The 19315-nt window shown below is 40.6% G+C and overlaps 1 long non-coding RNA gene across 1 annotated transcript; it reads right to left on the reverse strand.

Annotated features, from left to right (window-relative positions):
• Positions 1-1815: 1815 nt before the first annotated feature.
• Positions 1816-18479, reverse strand: LOC142044625 (uncharacterized). Its single transcript, XR_012654377.1, has 3 exons — positions 18353-18479; positions 16294-16336; positions 1816-1884 (listed from the first exon to the last, which is right to left on the reverse strand). It is a non-coding gene; the product is annotated as an uncharacterized LOC142044625 (long non-coding RNA).
• Between the last annotated feature and the right edge of the window lie 836 nt (positions 18480-19315).

Raw genomic sequence — 19315 nt, forward strand, 5'->3', positions numbered from 1 at the left:
AAGTCATAAAAAGCCTTTTTCAAAGTCAATAGCATCTTGTTGAATAGGACCTACTAAGAGCCTTCATTGATGCCTACTGGCAGTTGGAAATATGATGTGAGATGAAGGAATTCATGGGAACTTTTAAAACCATGTTGGCTTTCTCAGATATAACAAGGTATGCTTGCAGAAAGATTAGAGGAACAAACCTCTAACTGAATTATCCCTACTGACCCCTGCAGTCAAAACCAAGCCTATCAGAGGATCTTCGGGAAAAAAAAAACCAACCCAGTCAATCTTGGAGTTTTACCTGTTCATTTAATTCTAAGAGACACTGGGAAAACCTAGATGCATCATGCCTGCGACATTACTCACATGAGGAGGAAAAAGTCTCCTGTCTGAAGGATCTGTACAGACTACTTAAATAAGTAAGAACAGATGTTATTTTAAAAAACAAACAAGCAACTTCAGGGTGTGGTACATATAAACAAGGGGGGAAAATGACAGTTATGACAAACAGGAGATGGGTATGAATCACTGAAAGTTATGTGATGGAAATGTAGATGGCATAAGCAAGAATTCAAAGCTTCCAGAAGAGGGAAGCAAAGAATAATTATCAACATCTTAAGATTTAAAAGTAATTCATCAACATTTCTCTCTCCTGTACTGTTTTTGAAGCAATCAAACCATATCAAGAACAACTGGAGTGACCCTCTCCTTAAAAAGTCATGATGGTAGCTGAGATCAGCTGTGGCTTCTTAAAACAGTTGCTAGTTTTCATCCCTGAGCTGAGCAAAGCCTGAGGAAATTCTTGGTTATGAGATTCATTATCTTAACAGTCTGGGTAGTTAATTTATAACCACTGCTCTGCATAAGGGCTAGCTGTTAGTTCCACTCCACGCAACTTTGTGCGGAGTCTAGAGTAGATGTGACACACTGTTTGCATAATTCAAAAATTTCTGTATATATTTTTTGTCTTAAACCTCAGCTCTTGGAATCATGTGATTAAGGGAGAATCTCTAGTTTTTTTCTTAATTACAATTCTTCATTCTCATGGTTTCAGAGAAACAGCTGAAAGCAGGAACCATGAATGCTAAGTACAGAATTCAGTAAGACAAAACACATGATTCTAAGCCACTACCATAATTTTTTTTGTAATCCAATACTTATTTGATGATCAGAATGAAGCTTGTCCTGAGCAGCCTGCTCTGGCTGACCTTGATTCAGCAGGGGGGTTGGACTCAGTGATTTCACAAGATGCCTTCTAAACTCAATGATTGTATGATTCTGTGTTTGCAATGTCAGACACTTCATTTTGATTTTAAAGGGGTTCATCTTATAAACAGTAGAGAGACCTATTGTTTTCTGTTGCTATGTGCTGATCATTTCCCAAACACTTCCCCCATGCGTGAGTGCGTGCACGCACACTCTCCCTCATATACAAACACACACACAGGTGGTCCTTTGCTCTTACCCAGTCTATATGAATAATGACTTGGGTATAATAAAAAGCACAACTGGAATTTCTTTTAAATGCCTGTGTCAGAATGACAATTGTGAGCCAATATGAAGATGGCATTTCATTAACTGTGTTAATTCAGTGATAAATGTGAGAAGTATGAATGTGCCAGTGTCAGAATTCTCTCAAAAGCAGTTCGTTATGCACCTCTGATCAATGTCACATTTCCACCAAGGAGGCAGTGAGACCTGAGAAATAAGCCTTGATATGCAAGCCCACCACCTCCCACTTCCACAATGATCATGCCTCTCTGTGGATCTGTGAGCGGCACAGTATTTCAGAAGACTCTTAGGACACTGGCATACACTTTAACTCACCACTTTCCCAAGCAGCCATGTGTTGACATGTCTTGAATAGATAACCCATAGAGCCTGAGCATTGCAAACCTGAAACACAGTAAGAGATCAGTTGATTCAATTGCACTGTGCACTCTATGGAAAAGTTAAATCATACAGTACAACTTGCTTTTAAAGTAAGTAATCATACCTTGCCATTTTTCAAAAGATCTGTTTCATGGTGTCTATTAAGTTGCTGAAGCCACTGGCTTTAGAGCTGTAATGAAAATGTAAACAGTGGTCTGCCATGTACCACTAGTCTTAGGGCAACTCTTTCCAGCATTTTCTTTCTGCTCTGAGCACTGTAGGACTAAGAGTAGTAGCCCACTTGCTTTTTATTGGTCAGATTGCATGTATTTTACCAGGAAAACTCAGATTTTTTTTTTTATGATAATAGCATGGAGAATTGTTTTGAATGCAAATATCTCTATAAAGCACACTTGAGATTGTAATGTACTTATGGAGGACAGTAGAAAGGAAATCTTGTTCATACACAATTAAAAAAAAAGTTTTCTTTCATTAAAAGATGTTACAATACATTCAACTGACTGCCCAGCAAAGAAATCCTGCAGGAGAGAGAACACTAGGTCCAATTACAAAAATCCTGGAGTTCAGAATCCATAGGTAGCATACTAAATGCCAAGTGCCAAGACAATATTTTAAGAGCATATAATACATTAATTGAAGTTGTTTCCACTTTCTTTTCATACAAATCCTAGGCTATCACAAAACTTGTCCAGTAGGTACTGTGCTTTCTATTCGTAAAACAGCTGAGTGTCAAGGACATGCTAATGAAGAATTGCTCTGCCAGAACCACAAGCCTCCAGAATGAATGGCTTGCAGGGAGGGGTGAGCAGTAGTTGAGAAGCTGTGAGAAACATTTTGCGCTTGCTGATCATCTTTAAGGAATGTATTTTACCCCTTGTCCCACTCAAAACCAAGGACACTATTTCAAATTCTCAAGTTCCACTAAATAACACACAGAAGGAAAGGTCACAACCTGAGACCAAATGACAGCATCTTTCAGCATTTTCACTAGCAGTTGTCTTTATCTGAAAAGCTACTCAAACTGTTTAAGTATACATTATTACTCTGCTTTCTTCCTTAACTAGTTAGCAACTGGCATCCATGCTATTTTCATAGAATCATAGAATCGTTTAGGTTGGAAAAGACCTTTAAGATCATCGAGTCCAACTGTTAACCTAGCACTGCCAAGTCCACCACTAAACCATGTCCCTAAGTACCACATCTACATGTCTTAAATACCTCCAGGGATGGTGACTCCACCACTTCCCTGGGCAGCCTGTTCCAATGCATGACAACCCTTTCAGGAAAGAAATTTTTCCTAATATCCAACCTAAACGTCCCCTGCTGCAACTTGAGGCCATTACCTCTCGTCCTACCTCCAGCCACCTGACAGAAGAGACCAGCACCCACCTCACCACACCCTCCTTTCAGGCAGTTGTAGAGAGCGATAAGGTCTCCCCTCAGCCTCCTCTTCTCCAGACCAAACAGCCCCAGTTCCCTCAGCCGCTCCTCATCAGACTTGTGCTCCAGGCCCCTCACCAGCTCGGTTGCCCTTCTCTGGACACGCTCCAGCACCTCCGTGTCTTTCCTGCAGTGAGGGGCCCAAAACTGAACACAGGACTCGAGGGGCGGCCTCACCAGTGCCCAGTACAGGGGGACGATCACCTCCCTGCTCCTGCTGGCCACACCATTTCTGATACAGGCCAGGATGCCGTTGGCCTTCTTGGCCACCTGGGCCCACTGCTGGCTCATATTCAGCCAGCTGTCAGCCAGCACCCCCAGGTCTTTCTCCGCTGGGCAGCTTTCCAGCCCCTCTTCCCCAAGCCTGTAGCGCTGCGTGGGGTTGTTGTGACCCAAGTGCAGGACCCGGCACTTGGCCTTGTTGAACCTCATACAATTGGCCTCGGCCCATCGATCCAGCCTGTCCAGATCCCTCTGTAGAGCCTTCCTGCCCTCGAGCAGATCAACCCTGTCTCCCAACTTGCAATTCTCTAGAATGAATTTCCTGCACAGAAAGTAAAATTAAATCTAAAACAAGGTGGCTACATTCTAATTGTGAAAACCTCTTTTTAAGGGCAGGAAGGAAATGGGATGATCTCCAGACATCTGTGTGAGTCATAGCACGCTAACGAAAGACAGATGGGCATCCTTATTCAGCACAACTTTTTTAACTTCTTTGGTGTAACTATTCTCTTAGCTTTTTCTGTAATTACATTGACATGAGGTAAAAAAAGCAACAGGTCCCAGGATGCTTGATTTAGATTTGCCTGACTTGTACAATTGTAACAGACAAATATTTCAGGATTTCATAGGTTAGGACCAGATAAAGACAGAGACTTACATAAACCCATGTTTAGGAATCCATTTCCTTGAAACACATTTTAAGAACATTATCTTGAGGAGGAGACTAGAAAAGCTTGGAGTCAGTGCTGTTAGTACTGAAAATCTGCTAAAAACTTGTCTGTCATTGTAGCTTCAAAATATATTTTTAGTACTGTGTTTCACTAGCCTCAACAATATCAACCCACCAGAAAGCTATGCATGCATGGAAAAGCTGGAGGCCCAGCAATAAGGTTTAAATATTATGATTTTCCATGAACTGAAAAAGGATCTGACCAATTCCACTGCAGTGGAAATGGGCTGCTATTGCCTAACCCTGCCTCAAGCACCAAGTTTTTGGCTTGCTAATGCTACCAAGAAGGTAGGCTGTTACTTAATATCCTATTATCTAAGAGCAGCATTTTTGTATTCTGCCCAGTGTGCTGCATGCTCTTCCTGGAAACACAAAACTAGCTCAGCTCCAGTTTGAGAGAAGAAAGGCTGTATCATACAACCAAGAGTCCATTGGGCAACAGATCCCCTTCCTTCAGTGTCAAGTCCATATCTGGACACAGATGTTTATGACTTTCTTCTAAACCCATGAGGGGAAGGGGAAGGGCAGAAAACTGTGATTTGTTCACGCTCTCAGGTGGTGATAAATTGATTTTGTTATCTAGGTGATGTCTGGGAAGAACAAAAATAGAAAGCCTCTGCACTGCAGCTATGCTGGTCTTCAGCACTCCTCAGAGAGGGGCTACTTGCAGCACAGCTAAGGACTTAAATGGTCAGGATGCTTTCCAAACCATAGCTGCTGTAGAAGCTAGAGCTTTGCCATACATAAATACTGCAGCAGGGAAAGAAAGACTACCTTTGCCTTGGCAACACCTTCTGGCCTAGGCTTATTTATTTGGACTTCGCTGAGTGTACAGTCTTAAACGGATGGTCCGTCAATTCCAGTTATCTGGTCTTTTTTAGCCTCTATGAATAAATAAATCATAACCCAGGAAAAGATTAGCAGCTGTTCTCGCTGCTGCCAAGTCAGAATCCAGTCAACCAGTGTAGTACTCCAGGTTTCTGCTAGTTAAAAGCCTCTCAAAGACCTTCACTGATAAAAAATTAAAGTCTCATAGTTGCATCAAGGAGCAAATCTCCTTCCAAGGAATAATAACATAAACGGTAGTGCTTGGCATTGTGCCATTCAGCAGACATTTAGTCAGTACAAGCTAGGACTCTGGAAATATTCACTCTTGACTGAGGTTTTGAGGTTTTGCTCTGAAGGCTTCTACAAAATCCAGAGCATGCAGAAATCCTGTGAGAAGTGAGGTCCTCCATGCCGCCGGGAGAACTTCTACTCCAAAGCTGCTCTATTGCTGAGCGAAGCTCTCTGGAGGAAGGGAAGAAACTCCAATCTTTGTTCGGCTAGGAAGTTCAGACCCCTCCACAGATGCAGCTGGGGGCTGTGCGCTGCCCAGCACCCTGCCCCACACAGCTGCATCTGGCCTAAGCAGGCAGCCATCATCTGCCAGGGCGTGTAGCAGAACAGAAAATGCCGATGACTAACACTCACCGCTCACACCCTTGCGTTACTTCGAGTTTGACTTATACAAGACTTCCTTTTTCTGATGTTTTATCTTGGCATACTCTCACTCACTTCCAGAGGGTAATTTTTCTGACATGTTGATTTTTCTTATTTAGCACTTGATCCTTTACAAAAGTCAGTGTTTGGTCCCCAGCAGGCAGTTGAAGGACAGCTGAAGTGCTATCTTAGCAATCACAGATGTGCTGGTTATATCACACAAAAGCCACTTTGTGTCATGACTAATTTCAGATCCTCCCTATTTCTTATGCAGAGTCCAGCCTTGTTCCCTTATACACCGAGAATTAAATTCTGTGCCTGTATTTCCTTCTGTCTTTCCCACTGGGACACGACACAAACTTACTCAGAACAAGCAGACAAGCTCAGGAGGCAACACAAAGACATCACCAATGGCACTTGCTACCCACCCTGCAGGGCCCCTTTGCATTTCACTGCATGACTGTGCCTGGCACTGAAGGACCACAGGAGCCAATCTTCTTCCCATAACTGCACCCTCAGTCAAGGGCCCTCTTTTTTTATCCCTTTCCCAATGAAAGTTTCCTGCTAGGACAAACTCTGGACTGTCCTCTCCTGCCAATGCTGAATTTTTCGCTTTCTGTGTTTTTCTGCATGTTCTGGCTTTGGTAGGAGAAGCAGCACCTCTGTCAGGTGTGTGAGTATCTCTGCAAATCTGTGTTATCTACAACGCTCCTGACTGCTGAAGGATATACCTCTCTTCACAAGTGCAGCAGGTGGTGTTACAGACTTTTACGTGGCCTTTGCACCACTGTAGCCACATACATGTAAATGCCTGATAATCATAAGACAAAACTTGGAGGAGGTAAAGGGAAAGTACGATTGCCTGCCTTATTCATAGGCTCATTATTCTCTAAGTGAAACTAATGTACACACAGGTGTTCTGTTCCCAGGAAGCCATACTCATTATGAAACACAATTCAAATATGAGTAATTGTATCCAACTGGGGGCAAAACAAGGCTACAAAGAGAAAATAAACCCCAAATATGTAGATCCTACTGAAACAAACACTTCACTACTAGTTTAATTCTGATGGCTCAGCTCTCTTGCAGCTTCTGCTGCTATGAGTAAATCAGGCATGCATCTCCCTTCACTGACAGATTACTGCTTTCAGAAATAAAATTTCTTGCTTTGGTTACAGCTCACTATTCACATGCTTCTTTGAAAGCCAATCGCATTCTGGGCTGCATGAAAGAAGTGTGGGCAGCAGGTCGCAGGAAGTGATTCTCCCGCTCTACTCCGCTCTCATGAGATCCCACCTGGAGTACTGCATTCAGCTCTGGAGCCCTCAGCACAAGAAAGACATGGACCTGCTCAGCTGGGTCCAGAGGAGGGCCGTGAAGATGATCAAAGAGCTGGAACACCTCTCCTATGAAGAAAGGCTGAGAGAGTTGGAGTTGTTCAGCCTGGAGACAAGAAGGGTCCAAGACCTTATTGCAGCCTTCCAGTACCTAAAGGGGGCCTGCAGAAAAGATGGGGAGGGACTCTATCAGGGAGTGTAGTGATAGGACAAGGGGTAACAGTTTTAAACTGAAAAAGGGTAGATTTAGGTTAGATATTATGAAGAAATTCTTTACTGTGAGCGTGGTGAGACACTGGAACAGGTTGCCCAGAGAGGTTGTGGCTGCCCCATCCCTGGCAGTGTTCAAGGCCAGGTTGGATGGGGCTTTGAGCAACCTGGTCCAGTGGAAGGGGTCCCTGCCCATGGCAGGAGAGCTGGAACTAGATGATCTTTAAGATCCCTTCCAACCCAAACCCTTCTGTGATTCTATATTTTATGAAAGTGACATCAGGTATGTCAAAAGGCACTCTTTATGGCTGCCTTTGCAATTACAAAGCAAGTCTCTTAGGTACTACTTTCTCCTTACTTGAGTAGATGAACTCCTTACATAAAGGAGTTATGCATGCATAACTCCATAAAACGTATACATACATGCCTTCAATATTTGGGCATCTGTGACTATATTTACCTCAAAGGACAAACATACTGCACAGCAGGACCAAAGCATGTTTTGATTCCCAGTCACCCTGATGGGACGTCCTGAAAAATCCTGCAACTATCTCCCATGCCTAATTTTCCAGGAGAAATGTGTATGTGGGTCTTCACCTGACTTAATACTGGAATGGTATGAAGTGGTACATCTGAAGCCAAGGAGTGGGAATCACTCCCAGGCTCCCCTGGTGGAAAAACAGCTTGGGAGACTGTTGATGGAAATCTCTTCATCTGTTTGAGAAGAAACTTCCACAAGTAAAGTGGATTTAAGGAGTCGTTCCCATTGCTCATCAAGAAGTATATATTTTCATAACAATTCAGCTATGTTTCTGTCGTGCAGAATCTCTGCATATCTCTGCTTTCCCAAACACAGACAGCAAGACTAACAAGATGTAGTCTTGTAATTTGAACTTGAGAAATTAATACTGCTTTTTCCAGGAACACTAGAAGAAAAGCCCTTGCACTCCATCTATTACATATTAAACAGTAAGGGAGAAAAGTGCTGAAGAACCTTAAGGGCGGTCCCCTCTGCCAGTGCCTTCTCTGGACTGGTTTCAGTTTCGGTCCTGTTGCCATTGCTCTAAGTTTCCTCAGATTGTAGCTCCATAACATAGCTCCACTGCCAGTGGTCACTTCTGGATCCCCATTTCTAAACAAAACAAAAGCTTGCCTTGGTTTTGCAGGTGAGCTATCAGCGTGCCTTCTCAATCCAAAACAAGGGCTGGCTTCCTTCCCCAGTCCCTCAAGGACCAAGTGCCATGCCCAGATCTCTTTCAGAGCCTTCTTCCAACCTTCCTTTAATTCAAATAAAAGCTGGCATTGAATTTTTTTCCTGATCTTCCTCATGACAGCAGAAGCCAACTTACAGCCAACAGCAACAACCTTCCTTCAGCCCTATCCTCCTCTGAGACGTATTTAAGCAACCAGTCAGCTGTTTTGAACAACTGCACAACGTCAAAAGCAAAGCAAATACTTTAAATTCTATGCTAAGCCTATACAATTAGAGAAGTATAATCAACATAAAAAGTCACGCCAAAGATGACTGTCTGCATATGTGCTAAAGAAAGCAAAATCAAAATTATAGATATTCTAGCACAGAATTTATAAGAAAGATACAGAAACAAACCAACCAAGCACTATGGGACTGGCCTTAGAGCTAAAGATCTGAACAATTTTTTTGTCTTTAAACCAAATGTTTTGTAACCAACTGTTATTTGGGACTAGCTTTGTTAGTAAGATCCACAACAATTTAAGAACAAAGGTGCAATGGCCTGGAATTGCCTCATTTTTTTCTAGTTTCTTTTTTGTACTGCATTTAGTCAAAAGATTACAAGTCCAGTGCAAAAAAAAAAAAAATCAAAATTTTCAGCTTCAGTTGTTTGCAGCACAAACTATGCTGACCTTTTCCAGACAATTACATAAACCAGCAATGATAAGCAGTAGGGATCCCTATTAAAATACAACCCACGGCTTTTGTATGTGTGCATGCCTTCTTTTTGGCCCCCAGTTACTGGCTACACTGAAAAAGATTTTATGAAGAAAAACAACAGATATGATAAATTCCAACAGAAATCAGCTTCCAAATATGAACAGCAAGCATAACCACAGCTGAATCCAGCATTTGCTTAATTCACCAGGGATGGTCTAAGGCATCTTTTATCCTTTATACTCAACTCAAACTAGGTATGCTAGTAAAACCCCATTAATCTGTTTCATGAGTCATAGGCATCTTTGTTCTGTGCACTTTGCTGACGGTTTCCTTTATCTGGGGGTGGAGAATGTGCTTTGTATAGAGTTTCAACTCGTGTGTAAGTTCTCTCCAGCACAGTGCACGTGCCCTACCCAAGAGACTGTGTTTTCCTTTACCACATGTTGCTACAGCTGATATCAGCTGAAAATCCCAAGCAGGAAATCCCTTAACGTCAACTACAGGGTTGTGCCTGGGTAGTCTCTAGAGACAGTCTAGGTTACAGCTTACTAGAGATCCTATTGCTCACGTACTGCGCCCGCTGCAGATCTTGTTCCTCTCTTCTCAGTCTGCAAAGAAATGGAAATAACTGAGCAGGCCTTTGGTTGCTTGGTTTTTAACACACAGGCTAGACAGTTGTATTTTAACAAAGAAAGTAACTAAATCTAGCATCTAATGTTTGCTTGTTGGATCACCAATACAGTGATTGCAGTTGAGAAATAAGTTATGCTGGGTTTTTCTTAGCAGAAACCACCTTTCTATGGAAAAGCAATAGCAACCTCTCCTACACAGTTTGGGGGAGATCAGATTTCAGTTCACTGCTACTCCTCTTGACTTCTCCCCCAAGAGCAGGCATTTCTGAGACATTCCCCAATAGTGTATGAGGACGGCAACACAAAGGATTTTTTTTTTCTTGAAAACAGACTTGGAGACACAATCAGTAATGCACACATAGCCACACAAAAATGCATCTGCCTCTCCTTGAAAAAAAAAAAGTCCTGCTTCTGAAAGAACATACTTGTGAGGATGTAGAGTTAATGATTTTCTTCCAGTCTTCCATTCTCTACTAAGGAATGTTTCTGAGCTCTTAAATAGCTCCACCCAAAATTAATGCTGCTGAGTAAATCAAGGGTCTGCAAGCCAGATGCCTGAGAATTTGAGCAAGTGATAAGTGTTGATTTTTACCTTCCCATATGATAAACTAGAACACTTGAACAAGGATGCAACCTTAAACTTTTAGTCTTCTAGTCTTAAGTGGTATTAGCTGAATAACTGACTTTATATATATAACAAATTAGTTGTGTGTATCAGTTTCACCTTTTATACTTGTAAAATTCTTTATATCATTATACACTGCCTCACTGAAGAAATGCTGATAGCAGGGGAGAAGACAATTTATGGTATACTGTGAATTACACTGGTAATTAAACATAACTGGAAACTTACAGGGACTAGGAATATGCTAAATGAAGAGGCAAAAGTTTACAATGCCATTAATTTTCTAAACAAATGCTGCAAGTCATGCAACTATCTTCAAGAGTTCTATAAAAAGTTAAGTTATAGAAGTTATTATTTGTAAATAAAGATGAAGAGGCATGTGCAAGAACAGCACAAACATGACATTCAGCTATTGCCAAGTGAGGACAATAAAGCAGTAGAACTGGTGTGCTGAGCTGATGTTTTCTTTAAATCCCATTGTGTAGAGTTTAAAAAGTTCACTGCAAAAGCACTGGGCCAGAACAGAACTTGTCAGGTCTGATGCATGTTTGTCCAGTGTTTCACCCTCCTTATGCATCCTCTCCTGCCCAGCATTACTCCTGAAGCAGAAAATTCATTACCATAAGACAAATAGATGAGCAAAACTCGATTTTCCTTCTCATTAGCCAGCTTTAGGATGTGAACACTAAGGCTGGTGAGTAGACTTAATGCAGCAGAGAAAAATACTGTGGATCAGAAGGTGTTTCAAAACGTTTTCAGCTGTGGTTAAGACAGTAAGGAAGAGTTTCTTCTACCTGCTTCTTCTCAGTGCTGTCTTCAGCAGCACAGCAGAGGAAGAGAAAGTGGGCTAGAAAGCTATTGTAGAGAGTGGCTCATACAGGGTGGAGGAGACTTGATGTCTCTTTTGTACAAAGTTAAACCTCTGGAAATCAATGCGTTGTTGTTGTTGCTATGTGAGAGAAACAACACGTTGTAAACATCTGTTTTTTTCTGGTGGTGTCAATTTTGTGCCACCGAATCCCCCCAGCACTGGAATGTAACAAGACACAGCTGAGGCTCAGTGTGCTGCATGCTCCTGCTACATGCACAACCTCTACAAACATGTTGCAATAAAGCTTTACTCAGTTTTTCAGCTGTGCTAACTTCAGCTGTGAAGGCTGAAACGTAGCCTTCCTGGTTCTTTATCCAGGAAGACGGAAATTACTTCTATGCCACCTGTGGTCTGTCAAGTCATCCACTGCATCTGCGTTCGCTGTGTCCAAGGATTGCACCCGCAACATTTTAGCTTGTTAAAAAAATTAGAGCTAAATTTTGAAAGTTTCAAGGATTTCAGTCCACTTGTAGAGCTATGGAAAGAAACGAGAGGAGAGTCTGATGTTTTCAAGATCACAAACCAGGAATAGAAACAGAAATCTCAACTACTAAGCTCCCTGTTTGCATCACTAAACAATCACAATCGTTGCTCAAAATGTGGAAAGTCCTCTTTTGAACGATTACACAAACTAAAAATTATTTTGTGCATTCTGTACTCTAATATAAAGGCAGTGGCACTCTGTAGGACTTGGCTACTTTAATTATAGAAGGATAGCTCATTCCCCATAGTCACACTCCCTCACAGAATATTCACAGAGAAAGGCTAAGTGCACCTTTCTCTACTTTTCTGCTGAAGTTCATCTAAACCATAGGCCACAGCTGACCCTAGTGTCCCATTACATGGTAGTCTCCTATAGGAACCAATGCTAGCAGGATGCAGCTGGAGGGAGGGGACTGCGGTGGCAAATGTATGTTTGTCACTCAAAGCACGTAAGTGTACACAAAGTTCGTTCTTACTAATGAGCAGGAAGAAAGAAATTATAGATTTCTGTAGTATTTTGTACATTTAAAAAGATCCACCCTGGCACATGTATCAGCAGATGTCAACTAGAACTGGGGACCATCTATAGTAAAATATATAATTATGGTAGAAATGCCCTGCACAGATCCATAAACTTAAACTCTCTTCTGAGCTATGATATGATCAACATGGTGTGTTCCACTTTCTTAGCTGGTTTTAAAATACTGAAGCCTGTCACTACTCTCAACACAGAGCAGACTGAAGCATAACAAACCGTCATCGGGATTTGGCCTGGTTTTGCACAAGAAATGAGACACAGCATAGTCAATAGCAATGCAAGACATCATCAATACACACATTTGTGCTTCTGATTGCTCCTCTACATCTGATATCACTATGTAGTTTTAGCTTCCTTTAAAACTCGGCAAGCATAAAGCTTCAGATTTTACACTACAAGGGTCTGGGAAATGGTCTCCACACAAGTCTTACCTCAGCGTGCTCTCCTCTCTGATTCCACAGTACTAGATGTAGCTGAGGTTGCTTGAAACTAAGGCCATGGTGAATTCCTTTCCTGGCTCCTGTCTAGAGCTCTCAGCAGACAGCAAAGGCAAGCTTAAATGACTTTTCCAATTACCCAGATACAGAAGAAGGAGACAAGGCAACAAAATGGAACAGTATATGGGGAAAAGAAGGTGAAGCAATGATAGGAAAGGCAAGCAGTAATAGCTCTGAGATTTTGAACCCGGTAATAACAAGCCCCATATGTGAAAATCTGGCCCTATCAGGACCAGTGAGACCTCACTCCAATTCCCCACTCCACCCCCACCAAAAAAAGGCAGGAGGATTTGCTCTCATTTGTTTAAGCTTTCTGATAGCTCTCTGGGCACTTAGGAAAAGAGCAGTGTATAAATGAGTCAGAAAAATGGATGTGGGAATGACAAATGCATGGGCTATTTTTCTGAAGTGACGCTTCCTTTCCACATTTCTTAAATTCTATGGAGAAGTTATTCACAGCTAGTGTTCCCAAGGCAGGTAAAGTTATGCTAGCTTGTTTTATGAACTCAGATTTTATGTGCTCAAATGGAAAATGGTGTATTGTTTGACTTAACGACTTTTCCTAAACTACACAGACAGGAAAAGGGGGTGTTCCAGCTGTGGGGTTTGTCTTTCACATACATATAATTCCATTTTATACTTTTCTTTTTTTTTCTTTATTTTGCAATACAGCAAAAAAAATAGACAATCAAGAACAATATAAGTTTACTTTAATAAGCTGCAATTCTCTATTTTTTCCTTTAGATAATAAGAGAAAAATATTAGAAGAATGTAATGTGAATGTTCTTCCTCAGAATTACAGTGTAGATCTGCCCCCACCAGATCCCAGCACTAGCAACAAAATCACATATAAATAAGTAAATTTTTATTCATAAGATGTCCTTTAAGGAAATAATAAAAAAGAACTTGAATTATTTAGGCTTACTAAGTGCCTTTCTGTTACACGTGCCTTTTTTTCTGCAAAGGCAGAAAGGCAGAAGCAGAAAGGAAGCAAATAATTAACAGAGAATTGGAGGAAAAACTATTTCCTTCTGTAGTACGGAAAAAACCCTACAATGTTACTCCTGCCCTTCAACTGACTTTAAATCACTAGTTTCAAAAAGAGAAAGTCCAAGTATGAATCAACTGATTAATTTGTGAAATAGATTATCACTCACTGTAAATTGAACCATGGAATAATTTAAACTGCTTTTGGTTTCTTCTCAGCTGGACCACAACACCAATATCAGCAACTCCTCAACTTTTTGCTTTTTTCCACCCAGAGAAATATGTAGGCTTGCCACCATTACACCCTTCTCTCTGCCACTGCTGTACAGACAGCTGCAAGGGAAAGGACACTAATAGTCATCTTCTGGGAACCAAACTCGGAAAACAGCTTTGTTCACCAACAACGTGCATGAGGACAGCCACGCATTTCTGTGTCATGATCCAAAAAAAGCTCTATGGGCTGAGGACGGAGCCTCGTGAGCTGGGTAATTGGCATTGAGCACAAAGACACAGACTCTCATCTGCTCCTAAACAGATGACAAGATAAAATGCAAGAAAGATCCTAAAGCAGGAAATCCATTCTAATGCTGGAAATGATTCTCCAAAGAAGAATTTTAAAGTTTTCAAAGGGAAATAAGAACAATGGTTTCCTACCCGCCTTTTTCAGCACCCACCTATTAGGGGGGCATTTGCCTATTTGGATTTGTTTGTTCCTAAGACCATGCATGACTAGCAATGCATTTAGTTCTCCTGCATGTGAAAGGAGATTGATTCTGGGTATTCCCCTATTTAAAGCATTGCAAGTTTTCCACTGCTGTGATTTTGCATTCATTAATATAGGCCTGTCTTTTTGAGGACAGACAGTATCTACCTGTCCTGGTGCACAGGCACCAAATTGAGCGTCTTTCCATACACACACATGACTTAGTGACTTGAGCGTCTTTGGGTCACTGAGTCCATAGCCAGGCTATGCAAAGACAGAGTCCACTCTTTCAAACTACACTTGGGCCTGAAGTGTAAATTTAAAAGCTTTAATCATAGAATCATAGAATGGTTTGGATTGGAGGGGACCTTAAAGATCATCATCCAACCACCTGCCATGGGCAGGGACACCTTCCACTAGATCAGGTTCCACTAGACTACCCCCCATCCTATCACTACACTCCCTGATAAAGAGCCCCTCCCCATCTTTCCTGCAGGACCCCTTTAACGCCGAGTGCAACAACAGTACACTTCATAACACACTAGAGCAGCTGCTTCTTTTATTCTGCAACACACGACTAAAATAGCTTATGCCTGTCTTAGACTGTAGATGGCTGAAGTTGCCAACAGCATTTGCCATAGCATCTTAATGAAGGCCTCTTACATGGAGATGTAAGCGAGACATACAGAGATGTTTTTGTTTTATCAGTGCAGCTCAGAAGAGTCTTCCCTGATGTGATGCATCTAGCATGCATACACAAAAATCATTATGAACAAAATGCCCTCACAAATGGCTGCTAAATTCTTCCCATGTTTGTCAGATCTGATGGCATCTTTCAAGAATGCAGCTACACCCTCACCGTGTTTATGAAACTGAGCAGTCACTTAACCTGTGCTACGTAACAGAGATGGAAGTATAGAAGACAACAAACCATGGAATAATAATTAGCTCTCATTAAACCTTAGCTTTCTTCCCAGCTCTAAACCAATTGTTTCTAACCTGAGCCCTGGGGTTATCGCATTGGATAACCACTGAAATTCCTAAATCTTGGTCATCTTAAAGTTCATGCAGTTTGGTGTCAAACTAACTGCCCCTCAAGGCAGCTGGTCCAACTCACATCTCTGGTGCAGGTGGCCTTGTGACCCACACTGCAGGAGGCTTCAGCAGAACGGTTCAGAGGGCACGCAGGAAAGCAAGCCCTAGCAAGCCCTGAGTTACCTGGGGCTGCGTTCCCGAGGCAAGGAAAGGAAGGGGAGCACATGCAATGACAGGTACGACTGCTTCCCCCAGTTTTTACAGGAAGGATGTCTTTGGGAAACTTGATTCTGAAACAATGAGACATGCAGACATAAACTTGAAAGGAAGATTTTCAAGAACATAGGAACCTTATGCCTTTTTTAACTGTCTAGACAATGTCAGTTCTGGGAGTATCACAAACATCACGCTGTGGCTGAAAATGAAGGCATTCCAACTTTGGTTTACTCCTTGTGAATATAACAGTTTACGAAAGTAAGCTATTTTTTCTTCGAGGAGAAAATACAAACAACAAAAGTATTAAGTAGGATATGTTCAGATAGTATGGCAAATGGCAACAGTACCTGAACAACTAAAACAGATACTCATATGTTCATGTTTTATAGAGTAAAGCACCTCTAATACATGTCAGGAGTGCCAAAATTGCATTCATTTAGACTCGGAAGGATGCAGCTCAATTAAACAGTATAAACTGAATGTGGCACTTACCTGTTTAAGAACCACTTCAGTCAGTTTTCTCCTTCCTTCCTCTCTGAAGAGCAGAGAGAAACAGAATTTAACATCAGGGAAAAGAACATATAAAACCAGCACTAAGTTATCATCTTAAAATTGAATTATTTTGTTCTTAGAAGAAAAAAGAAAAAAAAAAAAAGGGACATCACAGGTTTTTCAAAAGGAACAAACATTTCATTACTGAAAATGTCACTTTGCCAGAAAGAGAGGAAAGGCATTCCAGGTATTCTTTCCAGTAAGTCAAATATTTACATTAAAATAGAAGTGACTTAAAATATTCAAACCCAAGTTTCATGGTGAAATGCAGATATGGGAGAAACAGGTTTCAAAAGATATGTAGTGAACCATGAAACCTGAATTTCAGCAGTTAAATTATAAAGACAGATTTATACAGTTAGTATAAAATTGAAATATTACTAGAGGAATCAAGAGCTCCTATCAGCAGAAAAACTACTTTATTTTCATTGGATACATCTATGCCAAAGCATACCTTACAAGGCTTTATCTTTAAAAAAAGCTTTTCACTGTAATTGATAAGCCTATGTAGAGCTCTATACTGTATACTGCTACAACCAGACTGCTTTCAGCATTTACAGTAGACTAGACATTTCTAGTCCATACTATTATGAAGACAAACTGTTATAAATGACTCTCTAGACAGCAAAAAACTCAACTTACTAGAATTCAGTGATGATACTATAGTCTACTGAAACAAGAATTAAAAGAAAATAAATCTTTAATTGAAGAAGTTGAATATAAATAATTAATAATAAATAATAGAAATTTTAACACACTGCAGTAACAGTAAAAAAACTCTGTTCCAACAGAAGAGGAACCCATAAAAATACAAAATAATAATTTTAAAAAAACATATTTGGTATGCGTAGCCTAAAAATACCACAGAATTAATTCTAACAAAGAAGACCTCTTAATATCCTGCTTACTCTGACATCACTGGATCTTTCAGAGGAATTATTAAAACATCTTAAGAAAACCAGTGCTTATGTATAAGTAATTCAATACCCTAGATCATGGGCAGCTAGCTATGTAACACCTGATTCTAATAAAAGGCTACTTGTTGGAATTCTACTAGTGTGAGTTATTCCAGAAGAAAACAAATTTGGCTTTAAGGGAAAAGGGTTGCAGTTTCATGTGTTAAATAAGACAACTCCTAAGAGAAGGGGAGAAAAATAGTAAAGAAGAGGTTGGTCAGAAAACTGTAGGAAAGTTAGTTCCTCAAGTTCTATGTATTGGTTAAGAAAAGATACTCAGAAAATAATTAGCAGTGAGTATCTACATTTATAGATATTAAAATTAACGCTTAAATAGCCTGTGTATCACTACCACAAATCTGGTTGACAGCCTTCCTGTAGTCTACTGATGTATGCATAAAAGCATAGCTGAGCCTCCATATAACCGAGGAAGAACATGTTAAGGGTTGTTGCTGCAGGCTGTATTTGCTTGAAAGGGGTTATGCAGAAAATATAATATCCCTCTGTTTCTGATAAAATACAATAATGCTAAAAAAATATTCTATGCATGTTCTATTATGGAACTAAACTTTGAGTGCATCCATGTCATATAATATACAGCTACTTCAAAAAATAACTTTTCATGTAATGTCTCTTCAAATGTGGATTAGTATGCAGAAAAATTATCTATAAAATCGTATTTCTCTTTATAAACTGTTATGAAAAACTGTAATAGACTTTGGACATAGAAAGGTCTTTGGATAGTCTACAGGAAGTATAGTCGAAGTATGTACACATGTTACCAGAAGGTAAAAAACAACAAAGCAAAGTATAAAGCTATGTGAAGGGAATCTGAAAAGGAAACAACACTCAGCTGATAGTTATAGTAGGAGAAATATCTACACTAGTAGAAATGGAATGAGCTTTAAAGGAGATGGGCTCTCAGTTGCCATAGGCCTTGGTACCTTACTATACAAGCTGTCACTTTAAGTCAGGCAGGCATACTGCAATAATTGCAGCTACTGGCAGGGAAGAAACAGTACCAACAGAGAAAGGGTATTTACCGCAGGAAAGGCTGAGGGTGACTACGACCAGGTGATTGGCCTTTGCAGACGTTGTTCAGGATATACACATCTCCTGCAGAAACTCCTTTCTGAAATTATCTTGAATGGGCTGGTTGTAGAGGAATTTAATTTGTTTCCTTAGGAAGAAACCCTTAGGCTGTGGTGTCTTAATGTCTCTTCTGTCCTGCAAAGCAGAGGGCATCAGAAAATAGCACACAGCAAGGGAGCCAGCAGAGGTTAGATGGCAGATTCTGGAGCCTCTTTGGACTCTGGCTTATTCTGAATATACCGTTAGAACTAGAAATAATACCGCTGCTTCTTTAAAAAAAAAACCACACCAAAACCCAAACAAACCTGATGCTGTTTTTATAATCTTTAACCAAAGATCAAATGGGGCTTATGTTTGTAATACATGCTTTATATTTCATCCTTTTAAAAAAATTTCACAATTGTATTGACTGACTATACCATATCAGTTTGTGGTCCTAAAACTTCAACTTGCTGCTAAAACATTATTTACAGGAAACTTTGCTGGTGGAACTAACCTCTTCTCCTTCTCACAGCTCAAGTATGAAAACACTGGGAGAAAATAAGGTTTCACATGTTTGACTTTTATTTAAAAATAAAGACAAATCCAAAGAATGCTGCTAGATGAGGCCACAACCACAACATCAACACACCCAAATATACTCCTTACATATGAATGTTCTTGGTGTCAGAAACATTGTACCTGAAATAAAGAGTCATCGCAGACTATTGCCAAATTCTGGTGAATAGTAAAAGCAAAAAAGGCAATGTCATTTCCAGAGTTGTTTTCGGACTCATACCAACTTTGTAACAGTAACCCGACGCTTGTGTGCATCAAAGAATAGCTTTTTACCTTTTTCAATACTGCCCACCTCCTTTCTGTTTTTCCCTAGAGCTGTCTTTGCCCATCTGCTTCACCATCCCTTGGCAGTGGCT

Source organism: Buteo buteo, chromosome 25 (assembly GCF_964188355.1).
Source record: "Buteo buteo chromosome 25, bButBut1.hap1.1, whole genome shotgun sequence".
NCBI classification, from domain to species: Eukaryota; Metazoa; Chordata; class Aves; order Accipitriformes; family Accipitridae; genus Buteo; species Buteo buteo.